Source organism: Carassius auratus, chromosome 30 (genome assembly GCF_003368295.1).
Source record: "Carassius auratus strain Wakin chromosome 30, ASM336829v1, whole genome shotgun sequence".
NCBI lineage: Eukaryota > Metazoa > Chordata > Actinopteri > Cypriniformes > Cyprinidae > Carassius > Carassius auratus.
In genome coordinates, this window is record NC_039272.1 from 25,908,050 (window position 1) to 25,929,115 (window position 21,066).

Below are 21,066 nucleotides of genomic sequence, written 5' to 3' on the forward strand. Positions count from 1 at the left end.
TGACTTATGAGGACATAACCCATATCCCCATTTTTCAAAACACTTTTAAATTACTGTATACAGAATTATTTTATTTTATTTTATTTTATTTTATTTTATTTATTTATTTATTTATTTATTTATTTATTTATTTATTTATTTATTTTTTTTTTTTTATTTTTTTTGAGAAAGTAAAAATTCAAAACGTTTTTGGTGAGGGTTAGGGTTAGGTGTAGGGTTGGTGTAGGGCCATATAATATACAGTTTGTACAGTATAAAAACCATTACGCCTATGGGATGTCCCCACTTTTCACAAAAGAAAAACCAGTGTGTGTGCTTTTCATAAATGGTAGCTTTATTATTTCAGAGAGTGTATGTGGATAAGTGTGTTTGTACTGTTACAGCTGTCACTTAGTTTGATTTTACCTAATGACATTCATGAATTTAATTTTATGTGTAGCCTATCTTAAAATGTTGAAGGGACACTGTACATTTGACAGATTTCATTTTTGACGGGTTTGTATTGAACTTTGTGTTCGTATTTCATTGGATCCTCTGGGAATTTTCTCTTGTTGAGATCAGTCAACTCCGCCTCCTACCTGCCAAGCGCTCACAGTTACTGCTGGTAAGAGCATCGATGCGCCCGGTATTCGCGCTCTTCTGTTGACAGCACGCACTAACTGGCTTTTAAAGTTAGACGTAAGACCAGTAATCTAGTATATTTTACCAATAAAAAGATACACTAACGTTTCACGATTCACGATTCAGTCAAGTGAAATTCTTCAGCATCGTGAACACTAAACGCTCTTGCAGAAACGAGTACGGACAGTTTGAGACTGTGTGGGGAAAAGATGCTAAACATCAAGAAGTTGTGGATATAAACGGACAGAAGAACAGAGCTTATTCCTAATATCCTATGGCTTGAAGGTGAGGTGCATGTTTTAAACAAATGTATTCAGTTGTTTTTCCTCTAAAACAAGCTCTGCTTGAATAAAACGATGAGAGAGATTAATTACCTTTTAAGGCAGGTGCTTGCCATTGCTTCTGTATGTACAAAAATAAGTTAGTACAGCTTAACTTTTGGTTGGAATACATAAAAATGCGTTTTCTGATTACTGCAACTGAAGTAGGCTATAGACTGAGCGAATTCATGTAAAATTTATGGGGGAAACAGCTGTGGTTTCCAGAAATTAAGGTATTATTGTTTGCCATTTGGTGCCTGTATATTTCAAAACCAAATAAGGTCAAAACCATATATAACATATAATGTTCATATTTAAACCTATACGAACTACAAAAATATGTTTGTATTTTAAAATTCACAGAAAGCACAGTAATAACAGCATTAAAATAATGTAATGAAGACCAACTAAACTTCAGAAAATAAAATTTAACTTAAACACCACAATGTGCAATAAAACAAGCATAAATATAAGCATGTAATAAAATATAATCAGAATAATTTTGTGTTCACTATAGATAATAAGATTTCTCCTATTTTGCTGAATGCATTAGAATAAAACATGTATTACCTTTTTGAATATAGTATAGATTTTTATAGTAGCCTAAATTATAAAAATCATTCTTTATACTTCAAAAAAAAAAAAAAAAAAAAAAATCTAAAAAATATTGTATTTTACAGTAAAATTCGATGTCCTTTGATCTAATGTTTCACAAAAAAAAAAAAAATGTTTTATCATGTATTAAGCACATAGTAGGATGATGGAGTTAATGGATGTGTGAGAAGAACAGATTAAACATTGTTCAGTAAACAGAGAGGTAAAGAGCAGTTTATATGAACCCAGACATTATTCCAAGAGCTTTTCCAGAGGGAAAAACACATTCAAGTCTGCTGTATGTTGATTTATTCAATTACATAATCACTTGTTAATTATCTCTATATATAAGCAACTAACACGCAACTGGAGCATAATTATTATTATTATTATTTTTTTTTACATTTTTGGCACTTTACTAGAGCACACGGACAGACAATTGATGTGTCTTGATGTCCTTCTTCTACTAATCTACTAAGTCGCCTCATCTTAGACAGTAGGCAAAGTGAGTCCATTGGCTGCCCAGAAAAATCTGTGCTAAATAATTTACATCCATCCAGTCAGGAGGGATGGTGTTCATGTGTTTATATGTGCTGCTCTGTGTACAGATCATAATAATATTCTAGAACCTGCTGATTTTCTGTAATATTCTTCTTAGCAAGAGTGGAATGTGTGAAACTCACTTGGTTTGACATGATGAAGAAAATATGATGAATGCAATTGTTTGCCTCTGCTACAAAAACTGATCTCTCGATTAGAATAGCCCTTCATTGAAGAATTCAAAGCACGCATAAAGCACATGAGAAATACTGTGCGTTTATGTGGAAAAATGAAAGTAACCGAAAATATCTATGGGAGACTGTCTCCCCTGGGGCTTCCTGCGTGTAGAGGTGTGGCTCTGAGAGCATTTTCTTGACATTTCCATGGAGGAAGAGGCAGACACCACAGACTGCCCTTTCGTTATTTACCAGAGCCTGTCTTAGGGGCTTGTAAAAAAGGGGGTAGTGTTTTACAAAAGCTTTAAACAAGACAATTTTAAACCTTTTAGAACAAGAAACGCAGGTGAACCACATTCATCTGACAATTAGTTATACTGATCAAAAATATTCCTGGCATTGTTGCAAGATTCAGCTAGAATTAAAGACATGGCAACAGATATCAGAGGCTGATGGCCATGTTGTGTATCTCCATGCCAGATGCTGGGCTCTGACAGCAACATTTAGTATTGAGTTTAGTGTACAGACTGAAAATACAACCTTAAAGGCAAGCCAATAAAATCTTTAATTTTATGTTCTTTCTTTGGAAGTAGTAAACTCGGACAGACTATTGTGGAAAAAAAAGGCAGATTTTAACATAGCACATTATGTTCTAAATATATTTGGTAGCAGATGGAATAGACATTAGAAATGCTGAACAGAAGACATCTCAGAAAATTGGTGCCCTGGAAATGCCACTGCTGTGATTTTGGTTATAACTGTACAGTTCACAGTAGGTTGCAAATTAAGGACTAAAATGAACAAGGGTCAAAGTGTAATGCAAGACTATATACCTTTAAACCTCTGATTATGACATCTAACTCATAGGAAACACCATTTTAATAACTAATATTTGAATCAGACAAAATCTTTCACGAAATTTCTAGCTTTGTGTTTACCTTACTATGTGATTTTGTTTAATCAAGAGGACAGGACAGAGACCATGACTAATCTTATGGATCATTACCATGGGCAAACTTAAATAAATTCTGTCTCTAAAATGTGCATGCTTCAGCAAGTGCAGGCCCAGCTGGAGAGTCGATTAGACATTTTACGGCAATGTTAAACTCAAAACTATTATGCACATTTCTAGAAGAAACTTCTCCACAGGTCAGGTCTAGGACAAACAGCTCTCAAGTTAGATCAGAGGAAATGTTGAATTCAAAATAAAGTATGATTATTATTTCAATTAAAATGATAACTGTTAAAAGTATTTAATAGTGTGATATATGTCATTGAAGAAAAATCGAATGTCTTTTACATAAGTGACATTTGACATCAGTGCAGATTTTCAGTGAAGAACTGCTGAATTGTCATGCTGTTAAGGCCGGTTCACACCAAGGAAGATAACGATAAAGATATAGTTCTAAAAATCATTCTCAATATTAAAGAAAAGCAGAGTCCACACCACAGCTATAACAATAAATTGTAACAATATTGTTGGAATCACTTCTAAAACTATTTTGTTCCAGCTGATGAATGATAAAAACATTGACAGCCAGTCTGAATCCATCCTGCTGTCTTGAGCTGGAGAATTTAAAGTGCGCTGAGTATAAACAGACAATATCGTCAGCTGGTGTGGATGCTAATATTGTTATCTTTATAGTTATTGTTCTTGGTGTGAATAGGAATAAGTCATATTGACTACTTTAATTATGATTCAGGTACAGTCACTGTGAGATGAAAAAACAGAAAATAAAAAAACAAGCTTTTACACTGTTTGAAATTTCAATATTTCATTTTTATTTATTTTTCTTTTAGAACATTAAATTTTTTATGGTATGTTAATATGGTACATTTGTATAAAGGCATTTTTAATCAAATTAAAAAATGGCAAATGTCTTGCAGTATTTAACCATGCATTTACTGTATGCACTGGGGCTTTCATATTTCTGACATTGTACATAACAACTGCTATGTTGTATCTCTGAAGAGAGAAACGATTTTCATCACACAACTGTACTTAACTTCTGGTTGAATTTGATTCTGAACTAATTTCATGAGTGTTTCAAGAGATTTAACAAATGTGGAAAATCTAAAGAAAAAAAAAATAATTTCCTTAATTAATCTTTGAGGATTCATATTTAATTGGAATTTTGGGTAACTACTCCTTAATCCTTATTGGGTTAGTTCACACAAAAATGAAAATTGTATCATAATTGATTTACTCTCATGTGATTCCAAACCTGACAAACGGGAATTAATTTCAAACTATTTCGCGGGGAGCAGGGTTTGGATTGGTTTCCACTGGAAGAGCCCATCTGCAGCTGCCTGGATGAATAGTTCTTGCCGGGGTGCCGTCAAGCCCCTCGAGAATGAGCTTCACCCTGAGGTCCATTATGAGATCACCATTACTCCTCTTCATCCGTCATCACAACGCACACCCATGGCCATTGGCTGGAAGTCAAAGGCCACCCATCCCAACCCAAGCATGTAGGATGACTTCAGCGCTCGCTGGACGAGCCTACTCATTAGTTGGACCATCAGCCTCAGCGCTCCACTCTATGTCTGTCCTACAGGTCTTTCTGGCCAAACTTCTCCAGAATATAGATGAGTCTGGACCGGACCCTGCAGCTTTCGAGGATCTAGGCTGCGCGGCCATCCTGACTTTGTGTGCCACGAAGATGACGGCTCAGGCGATCGGCAGATCCATGGCCAGTCTTGTGGTGCTTGAGGGCCACCTATGGTTGTCCCTTATGGAGATCAAGGATGAGGATAAGGACCCCTTCCTCGACTCCCCGGTCTCCCCCTCTGGCCTGTTTGGATCTGCGATGGAAGGTTTCTTTGAGGGCTTCACTCCTGCACCAAAGACAATGTGTGTGTGGTACAAGGCGGCCTGTCACTCGAACCAACCCAAAACAGCATGCATTTCTTTGTTATTTGTTACCTGTCCTTTATTTTGACGGATAATTACTTTAGAAAAATATATTTGTACGCCCATTAGGAAATTGTTTTGTGTTTTATGAATCCTTTCCTTTTTTCTTTTTTTTTTTAAAATGTGAGGCACTGTATAATTTCACTCCCATTATTTAGGCCTAACTAAAACAAGAAAATAATAAATTAAACCTGGCCATGATTTAGCTAAATCATTGAAACTGATTAATAAAACGTCCTCACATATAAACTCATTATAGTTAGCAAAGTGCAATGATAAAAAAAAAAAAAAAACTTCATTAATTTAATAGCTTCAGGGGTTTTAAAGGGAGCTTTCTTTACACGCTTTCATATAATTTGAGTAAAAAAAAATAAAAAATTGCTGGCGAATTTAAATGTAGGGTGCAAGATTTGTGCAGAGCACAAGATGCTGAGTGTGACACAAACTAACATTGTAATATGCTTTGAGTGTTTTTAATATTAATATTAGCATTGTAATATGCTTTAATAATCTAGTGCAGATCTAGATCGTTTATTTTAAGTAAATCAGGATTATTTGAGGAGGCTAAATTGATCAAATGTGATCAACAAAAAAAATGTCAAATTAATTTTCTAACAATTATCAAGGATTTCATACTGTTATATTACAATGTTATTATTGATGTATTTTGTTATTTGATCTCAGTTTACAAAACAACATATAATTCCAGTCTGTTTGCAAAACTGTCCCTTTGCACCACCTGGCAGTAGTTTTGTGAATGTCTTTAACACGCGACTGACTTGCAGTTAACGCCGTGGCCCTGCAGCGGTGGTACACGTGGTGGTAGAAGTCATTTTGATTGTCCACCTATTGTATTGCCTGGATCTTCTCTCCTTGAAGTGCTTCTTTATTCTGGTAGAGTGCCTTTTAGAATGGGCTCAGCTCAACTTGTGTTCGCTACGAGCAGCGCTTGTGCCGGGTAGGTAGAACCAAGGAGAAGGCATGCTATCTCGGAGCAATGTCACCTCAGAGGACGGTTCAGAGACTCTGGGAGATCTTCAGCAAGGCAGAGGTTGACCTCTTTAGCGTCAGGGGATGAAGGTCAATGAACAGTAGCGGCTCGAAGGGAGGATAACCTCCTCGTTCCCACAGGTAAACAGGTGAATCAGGGAACAGTAACACAAGGTTCTGTTGGTGGCTCCACTCTAGAGAAACCAACACTGGTTTGTAGCATTGTCTCGGCTGCTGTCAGCAGCTCCGCGGCCCATGTCCCTGAGATGAGATCTCCTCTCTCAGGCGAACAGAATGATATGGCACCTCCAGCCCAAGCTGTGTGTTCTTCACCTCTGGTCTCTCAATGGGAGCCTACGAACCTCCCAGAGAGCATGCTACATACAATATCTCAGACTAGAGCACCCTCTACAAGGTGGCTTTATGCCCTTAAATGGTCTGTCTTTTCCACCTGGTGTACCGCCCTTGGCACAGACCAAATTTCCTGCAACATATCTCTGATATTGTCCTTCCTGTAAGAGCTGTTGGATAAGGGTCGTTCTCCCTCCATGCACAAGGTCTATGTAACAGACATAACAGCCTCACATGCTCCTATAGCTGGCCAGTCAGTGGGCAGAAACAACCTAGTTGTTAATTTTTTGAGGGTCTAGGAGGCTCAACCTGCCTCGTCCTATCACAGTCCCTACATAGGACCTGCCCTCTGAAGAAACCCTCCCTTCAAACTGCTACAGTCCTTTGACCTTCATCCCCTGACACAAAAAAAATGCTCTGCTTCTGGCTTCTTTAAAGCTTATGGAAGATCTGCAGGTGATCTTGGTGAGCCCCACCTGTCTTGAAATTTGGCCCACCGACTCCAAGGTTGTCCTGAATCCAAGGCATGGTTATGTACCTAAAGAGCTCTCAACAGGTAGTAGCTCTTTCAGCGCTTCCTCCTTCGGAGCAGGACCAAAATCTGAATTTACCTGTCAGGGCAATGATAATATATTGAGCATTCCACCCCATTCAGGCAGTCGGAACAGCTTTTGGTATACTTTGGTGACCGCACTAAAAGTCTCCAGTCAATAAGCAGAGACTTTCAAAATGGATAATCGATGCTATCATGCTAGCATACTTTTCTTTGGGCCAACAATGCCCAATGGGAGTAAGAGCCCACTCAACAAGAGGCATTCCCTTTTCTTGGACTTGGTCTAGTGGTGTTGTCCATTGTAAAAATTTGTGTGGCGGCCGGCTGGGCCTAGCCGTCCACATTTACCAGGTTTTATAATCTGGATATTCCGACTTTACAGGCTCGAGTCCTTTCTGCCTAAACAGTAGGGGTGCTCCGATCAAGATCGGCCGATCGTTAATGCGCATCTCGTCAGTAAAGCCGGTTCTCTAATCAGCGGTTAATTCCATCAGGTGCGTGATTTCACATAGAGCAGCTGTTACTACACAGAGCCGTTGTTAACTGAAAAGATGCACCAAAAAACGCTCAAAATGAAGTGGATTTGCGCATCTACTCTATTAACACCGGCTCTGTGTAGTAACAGCTGCTCTATGTGAATTCATGCACCTGATGGAATTAACCGCTGATTAGAGAACCAGCTTTACTGACGAGATGCGCATAACGATCGGCCGATCGTGATCGGAGCACCCCTACTAAACAGACTTACTCTGGTCGTATGGCAAAATCATTGCTTCAGGCATTTGTGTTCCCTACAAAATACTTGGTTTCTTTGGGCCCCATTTGATACTCAAGGCAAGTTGAAGTATTAATTGTTCCTCTAGCATAGCACAGTGGAATTATACTGGTTCCCTATAGCGTTTTAGCAGACACAGTATGAGTGAAGTATCGAGAGTGAAAGTACTCGTTTACTAACGTAACCTCGGTTTCCTGAGATATTGGAATGAGTACTGCACTGCTGGCCATGTTATTTAGCTGTACAACTCAGCCGTCGCTTCAGTCGAAGTAACATGAGGATATTATGACAAAGTGCCCACTTATATAGCCAGATGGCCCACCCATTCTGGAGGGCTCTGGCAGGCTTTGTCGCCATAGGCTCGGGCAGATGCACTGTCGAGCCATTGGTTAACTTTTTAATTCACTGCACGAACCAATGGCCGTGCTGTTACACTCTGATATTGAAAAGGCTTCACTATTCATAGAAAAGTGAGCTTCCCCACAGAGTCTTTGAAGACGCATTATCCGTTACGTAACCAAGTATGTTTTTAAAAAATAGATCAAGTTGCTTTACCCATGAAAAAAAAACTTAAAACACTGGCCAGGAAGTCATCAGGGGTGTTCAAGCCCCATATTTTCATTCATTTCATGCTGTTTCCCATTCGCTTGTAGCAAGAGAGGTCTTGGTTGACCCTTGAGGCTAGAAGACACCATGCTATATTGGAAACAGTCAGACGCTGCTCAAGACATGGTTGTTTGGATACAGCATGGGTACACAGTTCTAATGAGCTCATCTGAGGCTTGTTATATTGCTTCTCCTCTGCTGCTCTCCAAGAAGCAGACATATCTACAGTTTCCCTAATGGTTGCTTCAGAATGAATGAGTGCTGGTCAGAACTGGAATACTGAAATAATGTAGGTTTGACACACATTGATTTTATCTAACAAATACAGCCTTACTCTTAGTGCATTTATTCAATTCAGATTATGCCTCCTTCATTACATTAAACATTTGATTACTTGAGGGTGGTGCAGACACTGTGACCTTTGGGATAAATTGATTTTTTCATCATGAAATGCCAAGGTAGTAATTGTAGAACGAAGCATAAAAATTAAATCACAAAACCTTGAAAGTTAATTTTCAATTAGGTCTAAATATAATGACTTTTGTTAATTGCTTTTTACAAAAGCTCTTAATATAGTTTTTTTTTGTCACTATAAACTGCAAATGTTTCCATGTGGCTCAACTTATGTATCTTACCCCACTCTACAAACTACATGTACCTTAAAATTACATTATCATGAGAATAATTTAAAGATCTTTTCATGTTAATGTGAAAAATCTAAAAATAGAGTTTTAAATTGATTGTGCCCTGCTAATATAACTGCACAATGACCATTATCATAATATCATGCTTCCAACAGCCAGTTCAATGGAAATACATTTATTTTAACCTCCATGTCTAGTTTGCTGAATTGAATCTGGCAAAACACTATGTTTTCTTGGCTAGTAATCCAGCTATGACATATGGCGAAACAGTGTGGTCAGTGTATTATTTTTTTTTTCTCTTCTTTTTCAGAAGCACTCTGCTACTCATACATAGTATTTATATTGAACTTTTTAAACTAAGAGATGAAGAAAATTCCTTACTGATTTGTACTTTTCAACACTTACAGTGCATGTTTATTTAGCTTCAATTATTTTTTAAGTTAATTGACAACATGAAGTTTAGAAAGTCAGTTGTACCGTTATATAAATGCAGTTTGGTATGTGACTTAGCAGGGTTGTTAACAGAGAGAATAAGTAGAAATTGAAATATTATTTAAAATCACTGAGCCAACCTATATAAATACATTTTTATGAGTAGAACAATTTTTTTATGTGTTAAATCAGGTATAAATAGCTTTAAATGTAACAATGCTACTTTTTTGTGTACTTTTAATAGTGGAGTTTCAAAATATGTGTTTTTTTAAGTAGTATTAAAACCCTTGTATAGGTGTACAGTATCTAAGAATTGATAGTGCCTTACTGATTTTTTTTATTTTTTATTTAAATGCATGTTAATATCATGGCACAATGCTCATTATTATAATCTCATTATTCCAACAGCTTGTTAAATGAAAATTCTATTTAAATTAACCTTCTGTCTGTGTTGAGGTTACTTTGGTGTATCTGGCAAATATCTCAACCATTTCAGAAAACAATTGAAGAGAACTATAGAGTCATTATGTCTCAGCGTGACGTGCAGGGTCAGCAGCATAGGTGACATCTCTTACATCGAATGAAACTGACTGGTGACGGTTAAATGTTAAGAGATTTCCACATTTTCACAAAGGTCATTGTGCTTCGTTGTAGATTGAGGTGCAGCTGCTTGTTCAACATTAACAGTGGAAGATACATTTGGAATATGTCTATGAATTCATCCAGCAGCTTGAATGCAGCCATACCTCTTGCACAGATGCCAATGCTAATGATCTGATGTCAGAGGTGCAGGTGGTTTTTCAAGTTTAATTTCAATATCAATAGGCTGAAAGGAGCCATTTTCAATATCCATTTCTGTTGTAGTGTGTCTCATCATATATTGCTAGAAAGGATGCAATATGTTTTATCGTTTGTGTGTTTGATATACAAAGTGTATCGCTAAATGCAGGAAAACCCATCACTCATGATCTTTCATCAAGGTTTAGCACCTGCAGATTTATCTGCGTATCTTGATTTGAACAGTGAATTTTGCAAAGCCTTGTCATTTTAATTGGAAAGACTGTCAGTCAAGATCCTTAAATATTGAATGGACTGGTAACTCAATACACCATAAGAGATACAGAGGAAAATAGTGCTGTCAATTGTTTTTCAGAAACTCTACACTAATGTCCTATACACAATTTATAAGGATGTTTTTATACTCAAAGATTAAAAAAAAAATTGCTTACTGATTTTGATTTGGTAGTACTTATAGCCCCCATTCATTTCTAGCTCTATAGAAAACTGAAATGTACTGCAGATTGAAGTCATTCTGTTAGGGTGTAAATCGTCTTCTTTTATCCGAAAAACTCAATGTCTAGCAGAATTGCTAAATGCTTGTAATCATTATTGTCCCATTATTCCATTATTATTCTATTATACTAATCTAATTGTCTGCTGTTATAATAACTAGCATGGGCCCGGTTCCCCGATAACGCTCACTCTTAGCGCCCTAAGAAAACCTCGAATTAGTTGGCATCGATTGCTCAGGAATCGATTTTCCACTTCACACGAAGGTGCAATACAGCGTTAAGAAAGACAACACGTTCTATGCAAATGAAACATTCCTCAAATTATTACAGTAACATTTATTTTAACATAGTTTAAGTTATCAGTAGAATTTAGACTATAAATTAAATGATCAAATGGTCAGTAATATGTTCACACGATATGTTGTGGCGGATAGACGGTATCCCATTGTGCCACTTGTGCCGCTTCTTGACATAGGTTTAACGACTTATAAAAAATTATATAATACACTTTTATATTAATAGTAAGGTACTTTACAATCAGAATTTATTGGCAAACAGCTGCAGTTACTTCTGTTTAATGCGGTATTGAATGCAATTGGTTTATGTTTTCAATTAAAAGCAACCTATCTACAATGAACAGAGAGAGAGAGAGTTAGATAAAAAAAAAATATGCTGGGGAAGCAACGTAAAGAAAGGCACCAAGCCTCTCATCAGAGGAACTTGAAGTTTTGCTGGACCTTGCCACCAGGTCAGAGATCACACCCCTATGGTCCACTATAACCTGCACGTTTATGGCTGCGTATCCCTTTCGCGATATGTACGCCTGATCAATCACTGATGGATTGGCGATAATGATGAGTGTGCCATCCACCAGGATGTAATCCCCGGCATGGCGCAGAAGGGCGTGGTGATAGTGTCTTGATTAGGCCGTAGCCCTCTCCCACAACCTCAATGAATCTCTCAGTTGCAAAAAAAATAAATAAAATAAACGTAGTGCTGGGCTTCAGGTCTTAAAGCAAAATTCCACTGCGTTTGCCTGGCAAGCGCAGGTCTGAGGAGGTCCAGCAGCTCCATAATGAGCTGTCTTGGGAGGCTATTTTTTTTATATAGCCACGTCAGGCAAAAGGTCAAAAGGGCTTAAGTTTTGCCGAATTAAAAAATTTACATGGACTAAATGGCTCCACGTCCGGCTCCGTCTTTCATTCAATCCAAGCCATAGTTGGTCGCTTACTGGACACCACCATGCTTACCCATTTATAGATCTTAGCCATTTAGAACCTAATTGTTTGCCAGATTTTAATTATCAAAAGTGATTGCCAATTCGCTTTAATTACATTACGAAAAAGCCTAGGCTAATTACCACCATATTAGTTCTGATACCATATAAAGTCAACTTCATAAATAGGCCTCTATCCATTGCGAACATAATTTATTATGACTCTTAAAATGTCCATAACATTAAATCATTGTTGAGCCACAACTTTGTCAACATACCATAGTTTGACTTGTACTGCGCTGCGCTGATTTCTAAAGACTGCTGTACAGTAGCATTTGGAGCTCAAACAACGCTAAGAGAGAGCTTACAAATGGTCCAGACCAACCTTACGAAAGTGTGACTTACAGAAGATATACTTAGCGTACGAACGTGTCGGGAATCGTGCCACAAGGTTAAGAGAGAGGTTAAGGAATAGGTTAAGAACTACTTAGCGATAAGCACGTTTTGGGGAACTGGGCCATGGTTATTAATTGTAAACCTTACTTATGAGCTTTAAAGTCACAATGAAACAGAAGCAGCAATCTTTTTTTGAGTATTGTGACATATATCTGAGAGTAACAGATTATCAAAAAATAGGAAGAACTGTAGGGTGAGGACTTGGTTCTATACACCACTTGTACCAACTTTAGGCCGATTTTTAACTTAGTAAGTGATCATGGACTTTGCTGTTTTATTACTTTCATTTTTATCTTTTTAATGGGATGTTTACATTATTTAACGATATTTGAAGGCTATATGCTAATTAATATTTTACATTTTAATTATATATATATATATATATATATATATATATATATATATATATATATATATATATATATATATATATATATTTTATATATAATTTTTTAAAAAGCTAAATAAAATACTTTTACAATAGTTCTTATATGGTACCCATATTAGTATCAATAACTGTTGAATTTGATAGGTATTTGGTATTCAGATTTTACAAAACAATAGAGACACATACTTTATTAAAGGGGTCATATGACGTACAGTATTGTTCAAAATAATAGCAGTACAATGTGACTAACCAGAATAATCAAGGTTTTTCGTATATTTTTTTATTGCTTCGTGGCAAACAAGTTACCAGTAGGTTCAGTAGATTCTCAGAAAACAAATGAGACCCAGCATTCATGATATGCACGCTCTTAAGGCTGTGCAATTGGGCAATTAGTTGAATTAGTTGAAAGGGGTGTGTTCAAAAAAATAGCAGTGTGGGATTCAATCACTGAGGTCATCAATTTTGTGAAGAAACAGGTGTGAATCAGGTGGCCCCTATTTAAGGATGAAGCCAACACTTGTTGAACATGCATTTGAAAGCTGAGGAAAATGGGTCGTTCAAGACATTGTTCAGAAGAACAGCGTACTTTGATTAAAAAGTTGATTAGAGAGGGGAAAACCTATAAAGAGGTGCAAAAAATGATAGGCTGTTCAGCTAAAATGATCTCCAATGCTTTAAAATGGAGAGCAAAACCAGAGAGACGTGGAAGAAAACGGAAGACAACCATCAAAATGGATAGAAGAATAACCAGAATGGCAAAGGCTCAGCCAATGATCACCTCCAGGATGATCAAAGACAGTCTGGAGTTACCTGTAAGTACTGTGACAGTTAGAAGACGTCTGTGTGAAGCTAATCTATTTTCAAGAATCCCCGCAAAGTCCCTCTGTTAAAAAAAAGGCATGTGCAGAAGAGGTTACAATTTGCCAAAGAACACATCAACTGGCCTAAAGAGAAATGGAGGAACATTTTGTGGACTGATGAGAGTAAAATTGTTCTTTTTGGGTCCAAGGGCCACAGGCAGTTTGTGAGACGACCCCCAAACTCTGAATTCAAGCCACAGTACACAGTGAAGACAGTGAAGCATGGAGGTGCAAGCATCATGATTTGGGCATGTTTCTCCTACTATGGTGTTGGGCCTATTTATCGCATACCAGGGATCATGGATCAGTTTGCATATGTTAAAATACTTGAAGAGGTCATGTTGCCCTATGCTGAAGAGGACATGCCCTTGAAATGGTTGTTTCAACAAGACAATGACCCAAAACACACTAGTAAACGTGCAAAGTCTTGGTTCCAAACCAACAAAATTAATGTTATGGAGTGGCCAGCCCAATCTCCAGACCTTAATCCAATTGAGAACTTGTGGGGTGATATCAAAAATGCTGTTTCTGAAGCAAAACCAAGAAATGTGAATGAATTGTGGAATGTTGTTAAAGAATCATGGAGTGGAATAACAGCTGAGAGGTGCCACAAGTTGGTTGACTCCATGCCACACAGATGTCAAGCAGTTTTAAAAAACTGTGGTCATACAACTAAATATTAGTTTAGTGATTCACAGGATTGCTAAATCCCAGAAAAAAAAAAAATGTTTGTACAAAATAGTTTTGAGTTTGTACAGTCAAAGGTAGACACTGCTATTTTTTTGAACACACCCCTTTCAACTAATTGCCCAATTGTACAGCCTTAAGAGCGTGCATATCATGAATGCTGGGTCTTGTTTGTTTTCTGACAATCTACTGAACCTACTGGTAACTTGTTTGCCACATAGCAATAAAAAATATACTAAAAACCTTGATTATTCTGGTTAGTCACATTGTACTGCTATTATTTTGAACAATACTGTATCTAAAAAGAACATTATCCCTGCTCGACAAGACAAAAACATTCAAAATAATAAAACCCATTATAAATGAAGATTAAACCATGACAATCAAAACGACAATCAACAACCACTACTCTTAACTTTTAAAAAGAATATCGCTTTGGATTTGATACTTCAGTCTTTGCAACTTTACAGATCTGTTTTGTGCATCAAGAGCTTGATACACTCCAAAGTAGAGGTTGACCGATACAGGTTTTTCACTGTCCGATGCCAATATTTATAAATCAGGGCAGCAGATGGCCGATATATAATGCAGATTTTTTTTTGGCCAATGTGTTTGACCGATTTTCATCTTCCCCCCCCCCTTCATCTCAGAAAAGTGAGTTTTAGCATATTATCATTGCAGGGTACAAGATGGTAATAGTAGTGTTAACCCAATTTGGAGTAATAATACATGACTCAAAACTTAAACACCTTCTCAAAACAGTTTTGAAGCATCCATTGAGTTTCCGTTTATTGACAGACAACAGTGTTTCCCAGAGACTGCAGGTTAATTCAGTGCCAGCAGGAGGCGCTGTTAGAGCTGTTTCCCCAGTAACGGCTGTAATCTGTAATCTTTATCAGGCATTACAGGAAAGACAAAATTAAAATGACATCAAAGATTTTCTGAAGACAGTCGGTTCTTTTTAAAGATACATTCATATGCAAACACCTGCACTTCATTTTAATTTTGAAACGTGAAGCGCTCATTTTATTTAACAAAATAAAATCCTTTTGGAAAATCTATTTGTGGTCTCTGTTTTGATATAGTGACTAGCCGTCACAAATTACTAAATGTATACAATGCTATTAGTCAAATGGCCATAGTGATAACAAAAATAAAAGATGACATTGTGGAGGATATTGTCGGACATACATACACATTTCATGTGGAAAGTAAATGTGCATGTTCTAATCAGCCCAGAAGTTTCGTCTGAATTGAACGTGTTTTTACTTTCACATGAAAATAACTTGTTGCACTTATGTATATGGTAACTTTCCGGCATCAATTCCAGTAGGGTAAGACATCATTTTTTTTGTCATTAGCTGAAGCTGTGTGTGTGTGAACAAGCCTGCAAGCCTGCTGAAAGGTATGAGCTGCTCCGTCTCTCACGCAGCCTCAGAGGGAGTTTCGCAACAATGCTTAGCTGCCCGCAGGTGCGCCTGCCTATAAATCGGCCTAATTTGCAGCACAGTCAACCGGTCAATCAACCGGTCGACCTCTACTTCAAAGAGAAAGGAAAAATTAAAAATTGCATAAATTGACCCCTTTAACATATACTTTGAGACTATGACTAGTGAATCTGGGGTAGACTCACTGCAGATTACTAGATATCACTAATACAGAACCTGACAAACGACAGCCATGCAAACATCACCGCTCAGTCATCAACACGTCGTTGCCATGAATTATTACACAAATGTTCAGTAAATGCAAAAAGAGATATGCCTAGCCTAAATATTGTTTTGACAGTGGCATCATAAAATGCTTGATAAGACTCCATACCATATGAAGGCTACAGTTAGCCTAGCTTAAGTGAACGCTAATGCTAACTAACGTTACCAACCTCCCTGCAAAACGGTTTCAGGTTACGTATGTAACTACAGTTCCCTGAGTAGGGAACGAGACACTGAATCCTCTAGGGGGCCACTTTGGGGAACACCTCGTCGTGACCCGTGTCTGGAGCATACAATGAATAAACACCAATTTGTTGGCCGGCGACAGCCTCCGAAGTCACTACCGGTGCCACTATAAATCAGGACCGGGAGAGCACGTCATTATCTTCTTCGTCTGAAGCTTGCGTCCGAAGCATGGCAGAGAGCTAGAGGACGCAGTGTCTTGTTCCCTACTCAGGGAACTATGGTTACATACGTAACCTGAGACCATTCCTTTTCGAGGGAACTTCGAACTGCGTCCTCTAGGGGGCACTTTGGGGAACAGTATACCCATGTCGCCATGCTGAGGGGAATGCAGGCCAGAATCATGACGAGCACTAAGTACCAACTCTACCATTTCCATGGGAGTTGCCCCTGGGACGTTTAGACGGCTGTCTGTGACAGTACCCCTTACGGCCAAAAAGGCCTAAGCTATATACCCAACTTAATTGTTAGGGCCTCGGCCCAGGGTAGAGCTGAAGGCTTGGAATCAGGAAAGATTCCTTTAAAGGGATACGGCTAAGAACCTAGCATTTGTACCAAGTCTTGCCTGTCACACAGGGGCTACCTTTGATGACTGGGTGAAGGAGGAACTGGAAACAGATGCGAGTTAATAATTTATTAAAGTAAGGCACACAAACAAGAGATCAGTAACAAGGCTGGGAAGACGACAATCCAAGATGGTGGGGAGACGGTGAGTAATCCAGGTGAAGATGGTGAGACGGCAGCAGGAGGGGATGGCACAGGAACTGCGGGGAATAGAGCCGAAGGTAAGTCTGGTGCTGAGTGATAGTGCGGAGACTGGATGAGGTTCCGGGAAAGACATGGACATCCAAACGCATACAACACTGAAGCAAAAAAACAAGGTAGCGACATTAAACAACGAACTCACAAACACAAGACGTGAGAAAAGCCAATATAAAGGGGATGAGTAATGAGTGACAGCTGTTGCTGATGACAATTAACGGAGACACCCACAAACTAATCAGTGCAGACGCGAAACACACAGACTTCACCACAAAGTGCAAACACCCCGACACTACCGCTAGCTTACGCATAAGCTTGCTGAAAGAGCTGTCTCAACAGTTCTCTAGTAGCAACACCCTGTTTAGATAGGTATCCGAGGATACATAGGTTGAGTGGTGCCCAAGATGAACGGGGCTGAGACTACACGTGCACACTTACCATAGCATGTATTTTCAAATACTGTTCTAAGGAGGGGCTCTCGTGGCACTCCGATAGAGCAGCTCATAGATGGAATGTTGCATCTCAAAACAGTATGATTGAGAGTCATCAACTCGATCTATGGAAAAAATACTGGAGCGCTCTGGGGTAAAAACAGAGAACTCCGTCTCATATGAGAGGAGAACTCCGAGCTCAGAGTAGCGCACTCATAGGTGACCCTTTTTTTTGGAAAAAGGGGAGTGCTACTAAATTATCACGAGAATCACCCAAATAGCCCCTCATGTTGAGAGAAGCGATGCTTGAGGTGTATAAACAAATACACACCGGCTGAATGGAGCCCAAGGAACCAAGGTCTAATCATCTCAAGAAAGGGAACAAAGCGGAGCGCGTAACCCTTATCGTACAAGATTTCAGAAAGTTTGCAGAGTCTTGCGTGCAAACTTACCACTTGTGGATTTTTAGAAAGTGCGCAAAGTGTTCACGTACACACTGACCACCATGTGGTTTTGAGAAAGTACACGAAGCTTAGCGTGTGTACTTAAAGAGCCAGTAAGATGAAAATTCTAAGCTTCCTATCACTGTTTATAAGTCCTGTACATTAGGTTTAAATCCATCCAAGGTTAAAAAACATTGTCATTTTGTCAAAATATCATTTTAAAATTACCTCAATTCTCAGAGATCCCCAAATGGTTCGCGCAAAGCTGTTCAAAAGATTCAGTTTCCTTAAACCCCACCTTTCTGTAGCATACTGTGTTCTGAATGGTCAACTAACATAACCAGTTTGGATTGGTTGTTCCGCACACACCTCCACAGTAAACTATGCGTTAGCACCTGTTTGTGGTGAATTATGTCTTATTCCTCTCATCGCGAAGCAAACAGTAAAATAAAAAAACTTGAACAGTCTCGCTGCTTTTTCTTCTGTGTGGGTGTATTCAAGCTGCGTGCTTTAGTTTGAATCTGAATAGCGCGTTCAGCGCGGGGGCTTGGTCACATTGGATATAACAAAGGGAGAGATGAAAAACAGACATCGCGTTGTTTTCATATGGATTACTTTATCACAGAGTATCTGTTGGCAGCACTTGTTTAGTTTTAAAGTAGACATGTCAAGCTATCTATAGATATCTCTCTCATGTCTCTTCATTGAATATTCATGGAGTTACACTTCATTTTAATGACGTGTTTGTACATGACGATCAGCACAAACAAAGGCTGCAGACAGCACACATACTGATAAGACGCTCGGGAGAAAACAGACACATAACTTCATAATCATACTTCACGTTGTGATTCGGAGATGCTCGTTGTTCTAAATAAAGTTGGTAATGAACCATTTTTTATGGCCAAACGCTTTGAAAATCCCGCTGTACTCACCGAGATTAGAAAAGCAGTCATCAGTGAAATGTTGAGAACACAACAAAAGGGATTTGTTGTACTGCTCTGGTATTGTGGTGAAAATGAATTTTAGCCATTGGTTCTTCTGATCTTCATTCTTTGGCAGTGAAAATAAAACAAACGGTCTCCTCGACATGATGCTCTCACACCAAACAGAGCGTCTGTGTGTGGGGGTGGGGCAGGTCAGAGTTCTGTTTCTCCCAACACGGTAGGCGGAGATTATTATGCAAAGTGCTCCTAGTGAAGTACATAGAGATGGGCAAAAGATTTGAAATCTATAACGACTCGTTTCAGCGATTCAGAGTCGACTCCTTACTTTAGAAGCCAATAACTTTATAAATCGTGTACTTTTTGGTTTAATTATTTGCACATTGTTTACACAGATGGACAGCTACATCATACACTGTAATACAGGTAATTTTTGATTTCCCATCTGTGTGGCTCTTTAAAGGTTCCTAAGCATTGCAGAGGTGCTGAATCTCACGGGAGAGGCAAGCTCAATTTTACAATCCTCAGGTGAAGGGAGGATCACCTGAGGCAGCATATACAAGAAGACTTCTGTAACTGCCACCTCCACTTCCCGGTAGATGCGACAGCACCCTTAAGCGGCCAGGAGACCCCACGGGGTGACCTGGCCAGACATCCATGAAATTCCCTGCAGTGCAGTGCCAAGCCTGATGATCAAGTAGGCTCACTCAGAAACCTGTGATCTTAGCCGCCTAATACCGGAACATGAAGCTGGATGGCTGCTGCTGGCGAATGTTTAGTAAACACTGTAACTGAGCACTGCAAAGGAAACTCACAGAGTTTATTAGTAGACACGTAACCACCAGCAATTAAATACACATTAGTATATTCAGAGAGGGTTACATTTACTCACCCACCCTCCTACACCGGAGCCCCGCTCAAGGGGCACCTCCTTTTAGTCTGGACCATCAGTCAGGTTGGTTGCTATGGACATAGAACCATAAAAAAACATTATAGGTCCAGCATAGGAGACTGTTATGCGAGAGGTTTCCACCTAACCTCGATCAGATGGAGAGCTGGTGGTTACAGGGGAATTAGGAAGGGGAGGATAAAAGCAGAAGTTAACACTCTGAAGTTGATTAACGCATATACGCGTTATGAGGCTATTTTCTCCAGACTCCAGAGGGTTAAAAATCCCCAAAGGGAACGAGTAGATACCTCTGTATCACTCCGATTCAGACGAGAACGCTGCCTCATCTAGATCATACCCCTTAGATTCTGCTTACCTCCTCGTGACCCACAATTCCTCTAACACTTTCCCGCAGGTGGGGGAGGAGCACGAGTTGCGACACTAGCCTTCTGTGCCCATCTTTGATCCTCAGATCGAGACAGGCCAGGACCCCTATGTTGTTTGGGCTCAGACCTGGACCTTCGTGGAATGAAGGATCTGAAAGCAGCAAAGCGCCCCTTGTCTCCCTGAACTTCTCAAATCGCCGCCTCAACGGAAATAACGAAAAGTTCAGAAGGCGAAACCTGAGCATCGAGCAGAAAGCATTTTCTTTCCTCCCAATGTCTGTTCATCCACAGATGTCTCTCTGCTGCCACCATGGCCGCCATAGTCCTGCCCATGCTGGAGGCGGCCTGCTTGGTAGCACGGAGAGAGATCCATGGTGCGGCGCAGCTCAGCTACCTGATCATAAAAAGGCCCCAGCCTCTATCCAGGTCTCTTAGCAGATCAGTCTGATATGCTTGAAGCACCAGCATTGTGTAGTAAAACCACAACCTGACCTGCTACCGAGTATGCCTTGCCATTTAAGCGAGATTATTTTTTGCTCAATAACATCCAACAGTTCTACATACGCAGGGCAGGAGAATTGAGAAGGCTCAGCCTCTGCTTCAGCAGAGAGACGAATGAGAGCGGAGCTTTTTCCATTGAAAAAATGATCACAATGCACACAGATTGCCTCCTCAAAGACATCGCGTGCATGCTCTTCACTCAAACAAATGACGCAAAGATCGCGTGTGTCATCGGGTGTCAAATAACGCCGACACGGATGCACACATCGTCTAAACGCTTGCTAGTTGTTCTTTCAGATGCACGCTTCAAACAAAACAGTCATTTGAAGATGAAGAAGAT

General features: G+C 39.1%; 1 protein-coding gene across 2 annotated transcripts in view; it reads left to right on the top strand.

Moving 5' to 3' along the window:
• Positions 1-333: 333 nt before the first annotated feature.
• drd2b (dopamine receptor D2b) overlaps positions 334-21,066 on the top strand; it is an 87,616-nt gene continuing 66,883 nt past the window's right edge. For both annotated transcript variants that reach the window (XR_003276646.1, XM_026212422.1), the window contains exon 1: positions 334-906. The gene's annotated coding sequence lies outside the window, so the exon portion shown is untranslated. The remainder of the gene's footprint in view (positions 907-21,066) is intronic.